Raw genomic sequence first — 10,168 nt, 5'->3', positions numbered from 1 at the left:
GTTGTCTTTAGGACTCCATGCACATCTCACCTCAGGGTTTCCTGGACACAATGGGTTCCAGCTATTATATTAGAGTCCCCATTGTACGTCCCGGACAATACCACGGATCCGTACATGTCGAGCCTACAACATGGAGCACGGATCCCTATATGGGATATTCACAAGTGTCACAACCCATCCTCCATGGGTCCTGAATCTTGATGACGATGCTGAGATATTTTCTTACTGTTACCAAAGTTAACAAATTAAAGAAATCCCCTGTTCAACTGTATGTGTACCCTGCCACGGCAATCTCCATCATCATTTGTATAACAGCTTTTCCTATCAACTGCATTCAGTCAACACCTGGGCACGTATGTTCAAAATATTGCTGACTGGGTTGTAAACCACCATTCATTCAAATCCTTCTAATCTGTGAAACCATACCAAGCTGTTCGGAAATAAGCACATAAACGTGTACTAAAATCATATTCTTTATCTGTCTACAGTTAATTAAAACTGAGTTTTCATCATCTTCGCAAGTGTAGCCCCAGTTTTGCAGCTGATGTCATAATTTGGGAAATATGGTACTTAGACAACAACAAAAATAAAAAAATATTTACAAACTCCGAACAGGCATGTGATCTTTGTGACTCAGTTTAACGTTCTAGAGTAGTGAGTGAGCCCTTTTTGGCAATATTCCAACAATATCACGTCTTAGAACATCAGAAAAGGGTTTCACATTAATAACATGTCGTGAAGAGCGAACCCTTTAACTACTAGGTTGAACCAAACACTTAAATGATTGATATTATCAGCAACTATCCACTCCGTCGGGTTTGACATGCAATCCGCCATTCACCGAGCCTGACCACTCCATCCATTATTCGCCTCTTACAATCAGTATAGGTTGCTCGGGACCAATTCTAACCCGGAGTCCCCACGAGTTCTCAATTTAGCCTCCTCTTCCTTCAAGCAATAGGGTGCTGGGCATACATTCTAACCCGGAGTCCCCACGAGTTCTCAATTTAGCCTCCTCTTCCTTCAAGCAATAGGGTGCTGGGCATACATTCTAACCCGGAGTCCCCACGAGTTCTCAATTTAGCCTCCTTTTACTTCAAGCAATAGGGTGCTGGGCATACATTCTAACCCGGGTCCCCACGGGGCTGAGGCCGGATCAACCGTGAGACCTGAATGCTACGAGCAAGAGACTAATATTAAACCGACCAAGTGATTGACAAGATATTAACAAGAAACTTATAAGAGATTAACAATAGACTGACAAGCGTGAGTGAGTTTTTGATTTTACGCCGCTTTTAGCAATATTCCATCAATATCACGGCGGGGGACACCAGAAAAGGGCATCACACATTGTGCCCTTGTCAGGAATCGAACCTGGGTTTTCGGCGTGACGAGCGAACGCTTTAACCACAAGGCTACCCGACCGCCCCGACTGACAAGAGATTCACAAGAAACTTATAAGATATCAACGGGAAACTTACAAGAGATTAACAAGAAACTTATTAGGGATTAACAAGAGACTGACAAGAGATTAACAAAACACTAATTACGACGCTGGGGAAAACCACACTGATCGACATGAAGGCATGCAGAAATTAACAAGAGTAAGACTCGAGACACTACTTAGACATCTTACCCCTAACACGTCAAGTCACTATATACCGAATTTCCATGTATGTTACAGCCATATTTACATGTGGAACTTATGTCATGGAAATATATGTAATGGGTAAAACACCACCGATACCTACAGAAAAAGTAGAACAAGAACATTGTATGTTCTGTTTGCTTTGCATTTCTTAGAAGTTGACTGATGACAAAGTTGACACAGGATATGGATAACTGTTATTGTACTGCCTCAGCGACGCATCGGTATAGATCCTTGTACCGTTGTCAAACAAGGACAACAACAAGCATGCTTGACAACGGCACAAGGATGTTTACCGAACGTCGCTATTGCAGTAAAATAAAGAAGGGCTATCCACAAAATTGTGTCTACGTTGTACACTGTATGTTTTATCAGATGGCCACAAACACAAAGCCGCATCACACGACAAGCAGCGGGGAGGCAATGTAAGAGAAGTCAAGTAACACTACCAGTTACATAACATGGCATTACATTATTGATTCAGGTTTTTGTATTTAAATATGAGTAATTCACTTTATACGCAAAAACAATAATGTATTTAGTTTGAACATGAATACATGATCCGTTTTCAAAAACATAATATTTTATATCAAAATATTAGGAAAGAACACATACAAAACATTTTCCATAATCATAAGAAATCTCTGGTAAAAGTCCATTGATTCCGACTCTATCAGGAACATGTGTTTATGAATCACAATTGAAAAAATATGACACCAGGTGCTTTGCATTTTTCCACGTGTATGTTTGTACACCCAGACCGTTTCGTTCATAGTATTACATGACCATCGATACTGAAATCTTAGTCTACGGCCTCTAACTGCCTGCCATTCAGAGAACGCACACCGAGTGAAGAGGTCCTATATATTTAACAACATAATTAGTGAAAATATCGTACAGACACAGTGACATTTATCCATAAATGTGAATTGCCGCACAGAAAGGCGTGTGAATATGTGAATATTTATAACTGAAGAAGTTTCCAATTGAAAGTGAAGAATGTAATGTGGGTTACTTATTTGGAATGGAACATGGAAATATACAAAAGATCATATTCAGTGTGGTTCCCCAAAACTGAATCTTATTCCGCATATATATCGCCATGCGTTTTAGAGCTAACCGAAAGCATACCGCAGTAAATGGGGTTTTACGAAATTGTGGACTGTTTATCCCAGTTCTGGTCCTATCCCAGTTCTGGTTGCTACACACGTGGCTATTCATGTCTGCATCAATATAAGCAGAATGATTTGCAAATGGAAACATGAAACATGACCGTATGAACATGACTCTGGGGGCAGTTGAAGCGTAAGTGGGTTATCTGGAGTAATGAATGAATCGTGACAGTGGGTTCAGGGATCCCAGATAGACACACATTATCAATGGAGTATCGTGTAACGACTCTCATTGCGTTGATTCAGTAGGGCACTGCTTAGCTGTGTAAGCGTTTCTTGTTTACATGAAGAGAAACATTATACACAACGTATGTCAACTGTACTTTATACATGTTTTTGCACATAGAAGATTTATTTCATTGGCGTGTGTTCCACTGAACGATTTTATGCCCAATTACTGCAAATATTTCACCTTTAATAACTACATTCAACATGGACACTTACACGATTGTATAACTTGATATGGGCTAAAATGTGTTCACTCAGTGTCGCAAATAGTATACTTCACTGGGTCTTATCAGAAATACGCGTGGTAAGCACTCCAGGTGGTTTCTGTGTTCACTGCACCTCTCTATCTGCCGTACGTCGGTGAGCTCTTAAATAACGGCAGGTAATGTAAGTCAATATATCGCCGATATGAAGCTGTGATAAACTGAAAGTCAAATTGTCAAAGATATGAAAAGATGTATTTCTGTGTCACGTCAGTTTGGGTTAATAAAGAATCTGAACCTTTGAAACATTTTATTTTTTTTAAATAGAAGCACAACTATACGAATATGATTAAGGGGAGAAACATATGTTTACAAGTCGTGATAACATTGCTGACGGAACATGCTGAAATCACCGGGTTGGCAGGATGTTGAAGAAAATCCATTTCGATCAATATTTATCAAGAGAAATTATTGTCGTGCCCATTTCCTTTTTTCGAATTTGTGATGTCATGGCTTGATCAGTGGTATATATATGATTATTGTTGTTGGTTTGAGGACAGTTGTGATATTATAGTATGAGTATTTGCCTGAATTGTTTGATCGGAATTACTTGTGAGTGAGTGAGTGAGTTGAGTGTAACGCCACTTTTAACAATATTCCAGTTATATCACGGCGTGTCAGATTAATGTGGGAGGAAAGCCGGAAGTGATGCAGGTCTCAGACGTTTACCACTTCGGTGAAACTCACAAGCACGGGTAATATAGGTTTCTGGCGTGCCCAAGGGACGCAACTCTGCACAGTGAATCGCGGCGCCTTAGACGACTGGGCCACCCGTGCCCCGCATTACTTACGAATGACAAAGTAGGCACAATATATGGATAACAACTTCTCTAATTGCAGTAATTAAAGAAGATGTTATCAATAGATTGTGTCTACTTTGAGTATTTGAATGTTCGAGAGGACATGGCCAAGCCAAATGTTTGTAAAACAAAGAGTCCCCGTGCTTACATTGGTCTCACGGTCTCGACTGTAGTTTATTAACTTTTACAGACCGTCAGTTATCCATTTGACACACTTTTTTATAAATTAAATCACAGAAACAAATAATTTTGAGATATAAGTTGGCAACAAGTTCACTTTTTATAATTTTGTATTCATACACCTTTTGTCTCTATTATTATCATGTTTTTTTATGGAATCTGACGAGGGGTAACTGCATTTGATTGAATAACCGACAACAATCACGCTTTCTGCATGCGCGACTACAGTGCCGTAGCCAGCTTGGGGGGGGGGGGTTAATTCAATCAAGTTTGGGACAAGTAATCCTTGTACACATATTTGATAAAGGCCATCTCAACATGCATGCCATGATATTTAGATTTTATAATGTTCTGTCACACGTGTAAGAACGAAAAGAGCCGGTTGGAAGCCATGTGAGCTGATAATATCCGCATCAAGATTTGAAACTCTTTCCAAAGATACCAACAGCGTCTTCTCCTACCTCGTCCGTTAGGAACAAATATTATCTGCCAACATCAATGAGGCAAGCTATATTTCCGACAGAATGCTGAAAATTAACATCATTGGGCCGTTTTGAATACCTCGAAGAAATATTTGTAATGGTCAAACTAAGCAATAGATCTAGGGTGAGGTGAATTTGGGTTTAACGCCGCGTTCAAGCTTATTGCAACGTACGTACGTGTGGAGCTGGTTGAACTAATCTGGACTTATATTCGGCATTTAGAGCTCTATATATAATGCCACTCAGATAGCATGGATCATTTTAACATCGATACCTCACTCAAACACATAATACTGATTCCGAGGCGACCAGTCCTTGTTGTATCCCCTTCATGCCGACACCGGGCAGGGTAACAACAAGTACCATCTTTTGGTTTGAATCTTTTGGTCAGGGAATCGAATACCGACCTTCCGCTCGCCGGCAGACACTCTATCCTCTACACGCAAACACACACACACACACACACACGGAACAGAAACATGAGGGCAACTGCAAGTCGAACGCACAGAACATATATGCACCCGAATATACACAAAAATCACTTATCAAAACAGAAAAGTCTAAACCATTTACCTCCTTGCCAAACGGCAAGTACCAAAAAGGGGAAAACTATCCCAATAACGCTTGAGCAATCAACGTATTCTTTGAGGAAAGTTCAAGAATGATATTCCTGAGTGTACATCTACGTGCTCATTCACAGAGAGTGAACGAAATCAATATGTATGTTAATGAGGACAGCTGATAAATGTTTGCCTGCTATTACATATAACTTGAATGGAAACATGTGTCGACCTACAATGTACGTAATGCGGCCTTGACCATGCTGACCGTGCCCAGATCGTGATGTGGTGGTAGAGCTTGCTTTTTTTCCATGAAGAAGTTGATCACTGCCACGTCGCTTGCTTGACATTTACTTAAAGACGTTTGTTTTGATTTTAGCTATCATTCCATTTCGGGTAACATTTTTCCATCGTTGCCAGGTCAAGGATGTTGTTATTATGATGGTTTCTACTTCTTTTTCTTAAATAAATATGTATTACTTTATTCTATGTTCGTAATTAGAAGAAAGAAAAGGTGACAATAGGAAATATAACGAGTGAGGGAATGCTGTTTAACTCCACATTCAGAAAATTCCGGATATCGCGGCGATAGGTATCATGGCGTATGGTCGAGTCTGGACCAGGCAAAAGAGTGCGTGAGAATATTAGCAACGATCTACGCTATCGAGGCAAACTGACACATAGTCAACTAGCCTGTAGACCCAATGCTGTCGATTTTGTCCATCCCATTTATCACACTAAAATGAGGGGGCGAAAAAATACACTTGAAAATTGAAAAAAATCGACTATTATCAAATACTTATGGTCTCATGCATGGTACCCGTATCAAATACGTGGCCATCGAATATCCACGTCATGCTTATTTTATCTCAAATCTAGCCATCATAAAACATGTGTGTATCATTTCTTTTGTCCGGCAGTTTACAAGGAGAGCCATCAATGCGATCGACTTATCCTTATATAGCCAGAAAACACACAATAATCCTGAACCCGCGAAGATCCGGGGTAGAATAGGTCTTCAGCGACCCATGCTTGCCGTAAAAAGCGACTATGCTTGTCGTAAAAGGCGACTAACGGGATCGGGTTGTCAGGCTCACTGGCTTGGTTGATGCAAGTCATTGTATCCCAATTGCGTGGATCGATGCTCCTGATGTCAATCACTGGATTGTCTGGTCCAGATTCGATTATGTACAGACCGCCGTCATATAGCTGGAATATTGTTGAGTGCGACGTAAAATAACAAACAAACAAACAAAACATTAGTCCTGATCCAAGAAAATGCGATACTTATTTCACGTTAAATACTCAACAACAAAAGTTCCTGTGACACCAATATTTTAGTGTATTTTTCAAACAAGTAAAGTTTGGTTTTCAGTATTGCAGTACATGTATGGAATCAAGTCACACAAACGCAACTGCTACAGAAAAGCATGCATTCCATGCAAAAGTTGACTTTTATGCAAGCCCAATGCATTTCACTACCCAAGAATGGGTATAAAAACATGTGCGTTAACGGGATTCCATACGCATTGTTTAGCATCGTGCTGACAACAACCACTCAGAAAAACAACAAAATCACGCAATTTTTCAACATTACGAAATGCCACGCCAGTCCGAAAATGAGCGAGTCAACGTGATGTTGCAAGACAATTTAACGTCCACAGAAACACCATTTGGTGTTAATGGCAACGTTGGCAACAGACGAATGCAGTCAGGGACCATCCTTGGAGTGGCAGGCCACGCGTAACCAATAATCGACAAGACAACTGGATTCGAACAACACACCTACGAAATCGATTCCAGCCAGCAACAGTGACTGCAAGAAACATCCCTGGCCTTCGACGAATATCTTCACAAACCGTACGTCGTCGCCTCACATGTGCAGGAATTGTCGCAAGAAGACCCGCCAGACGTCCTATTTTGACAGGAAACCACCATCAAGCACGTCTACAGTGGTGCAGACATCGTCTACGCTCGATGGCCATGCAGTGGGGAGAAGTTCTATTCCCTGACGAGTCTCGTTTTCACCTCAGTGAATGAGTGAGTGTGGTTTTACACCGCTTTTAGCAATATTCCAGCAATATCAGGGCGGGTTTTCACCTCAGCCACAGCGATGGATGGAATCGAGTGTACCGACGTCGAGGTGAACGTTTCGTCAATCATTGTGTCATGGAAGAAGATCGGTTCGGGGGCGGCAGCGTTATGGTATGGGGTGGATTACAGCAAGACAGAGGACCCGTTTGATAGTGGTAGAGGGAAATCTCAATGGACAGCGCTACCGCGACGAGATCATCGGCCCTGTTGTTCTACCGTTTTTGCATCGTCATGTCCCAGGCATTACCTTTCAACAGGACAACGCCCGGCCTCATAGTGCTTGACTTGTTCAGGATTCTCTTCAACAAAACAACGTGAATGTCCTCCCCTGGCCGCCTCGTTCCCCTGATCTCTCTCCAATCGAGCACATGAGGGATGAGATAGATCGGCGCCTTCGACGTCAACCATGTGTTCCACAGACACTCCAGGAACTTCGAAACATGCTCCAGCAGATATGGACAGATACTCAAAAGGACTTTGTGCGACGCCTTGTCCATTCAATGTGACGAAGATGTGTTGCTTGCATCGCAACCAGAGGTGGACACACACCCTATTGATTTGTAAATTGACATTTTGGCATGTTCATGGTTCTTTTTTATGAAATCACGCATTTCCTTAAGTCAGTATGGCAAATTAAACAATTTGAACACTTACAGGAGTCTTTTATCTGTTGCAAACCGAAATTGTTTCAAATTTGGTAAAAAACATATTAACTTTGATATCTTATTCAATGTCACAGGAACTTTTGTTGTTCAGTATAGATTCTGTATACATGGAGTGATAGTTTATTGCCGCTGGTAGTAATTCTACTATAGGTGTTCCGTCTAGTATTTGCTAACATGTCAGATAATGAATGAATGAGTCTGGTTTTACGCATCTTTTAGCAATATTCCAGCAATATCACGGCGGGGGACACCAGAAATGGGCTTCAAACATTGTACACATGTCAGGAATCGAACCCGGGTCTTCGGCGAGACAAGCGAACGCTTTAACCACTAGGCTACCCGACCGCCCCTCCAACATGTCAGATAGCGTGGTTTGTATTGTTTGATTAAGTGGTAAACTAAGAGTCAAAGTCATGGTTCTAAAAAATATCGTGCTGCCTGGACACTAAACATTGATTTATGAAGGTAAGACTTAAATACGTGGGCGTAGCCCCTTCTCGAAACTGATCATGGTCGGGTCATTGTATTACTTTTTTTACTGATTTCAAAATCACTTTTACACTGACATTATTCTACATGATATATTTTCTAAAATATTTGATAAGAAGTTATTCCATTTTTTCTATGAATCTATATGGGGCATATGTAAAGAAATGATTAACTGCATGCCAAAATAACCTCTTGTCGTTTAGAAGTGGGTTTGTCTCTGTTCTACTGTGCGGCAAAATACAAACACTTACTTTCTTATGCAATCTGCGTGAGTGACGGATGCTACCGGTACAGCAGGACATGTTTACCCTTTTCGCGAACACCTGCTGTCATCATTCACCTTCCATGATCCATTCATATAACTATCACCTCTATTTTGCTGGAATGGAATCTGTTTCGGCTGATAATCAAGACTGGTTATTTACTGGCGTTGACGTTATATATTTGGGTAAATATAGGACCTACAACATTAAGTCATCCAATTTCGTTTGTGTCGGACTTTGTTTGTCATGTCTTTGATATTCTTATGGAAGAAAGTTGTGGTACATTTTTTAACGTTTAAGACATCCTTTGGGACTGAAATATATGTGTCAATTATTTAAACGTAACCATCAATGTATATATGGTACAGGGAATATGTCAAATCAAGGAATGGATACAATCCCTGAAATCTTCAGGAAATAGACGTTAATGTCCGATTCACGCAGGAAATCATCTTCCAGGGGCAAGAGAGTTAACTGACTGTAAAAGTCCGGTTTCCACCCTTGCCGAATTAGGCTGCAATTTTGGGCTGGACTGATGAGTCCATGCACAGTCCAATCAAAATCGCGTAACGAAATCGACATCCGGTCCGTAAGCAACATGGATTTCAACGTGCAGTTTTCACCCTTGCCGAACTAGGCTGGAATATTTTGGCTCGATCGTTGGGTCACCAGAGGCTTTAACCAGTTATGTCCCTTTTATGCCCCTCCTATTGACCAATCAGATTTCCACCTCTCATATCACTTTCATTTGCTTCAAACAAAATGGCGGCGCCAAGTCAAGACGATCTGATCAATGATCAAGATGTATATTATAATAAAACGGGTCTTACCTCACGATGTGCATCAAATCATGTGAGCACCTTGATGAAAAACATGAAAAGTTTTGGAAAATATTTGTCGACGCCCAGATGATGGTACACATCCATTGCCAATCCTGCAGTCGACCGAAGATGATACTAGTACTGTTATACCGTCCTCACGTGTTGAAGCCAATAAACCCCATGCTGCTTAGCACCAAGCATGGGCTGCACCCTAGTCCTTTGCCTGTCCCAGTGTGACTAGAACCTCTATCTGCCCCAGTGCGACTAGAATCTCTGTCTGTCCCTGTGGGACAAGAACCTTTATCTGCCGCAGAGCGACTTGACCCTCCATGTGCCCCAATGGGACTAGAATGTCTGTCTGCTCCTGTGGAACGAGAACTTTTATCTCCCCCAGTGCGACTAGAACCTCTATCTGCCCCAGTGCGACTAGAATCTATGTCTGTTCCTGTGGGACAAGAACCTTTATCTGCCGCACAGCGACTAGAACCTCTAGCTGCCGCAGT

The sequence above is a fragment of the Haliotis cracherodii genome, unplaced genomic scaffold, assembly GCF_022045235.1.
Source record: "Haliotis cracherodii isolate W230 unplaced genomic scaffold, xgHalCrac1.p SCAF_8, whole genome shotgun sequence".
NCBI classification, from domain to species: Eukaryota; Metazoa; Mollusca; class Gastropoda; order Lepetellida; family Haliotidae; genus Haliotis; species Haliotis cracherodii.
This window is presented reverse-complemented; position numbering follows the sequence as displayed.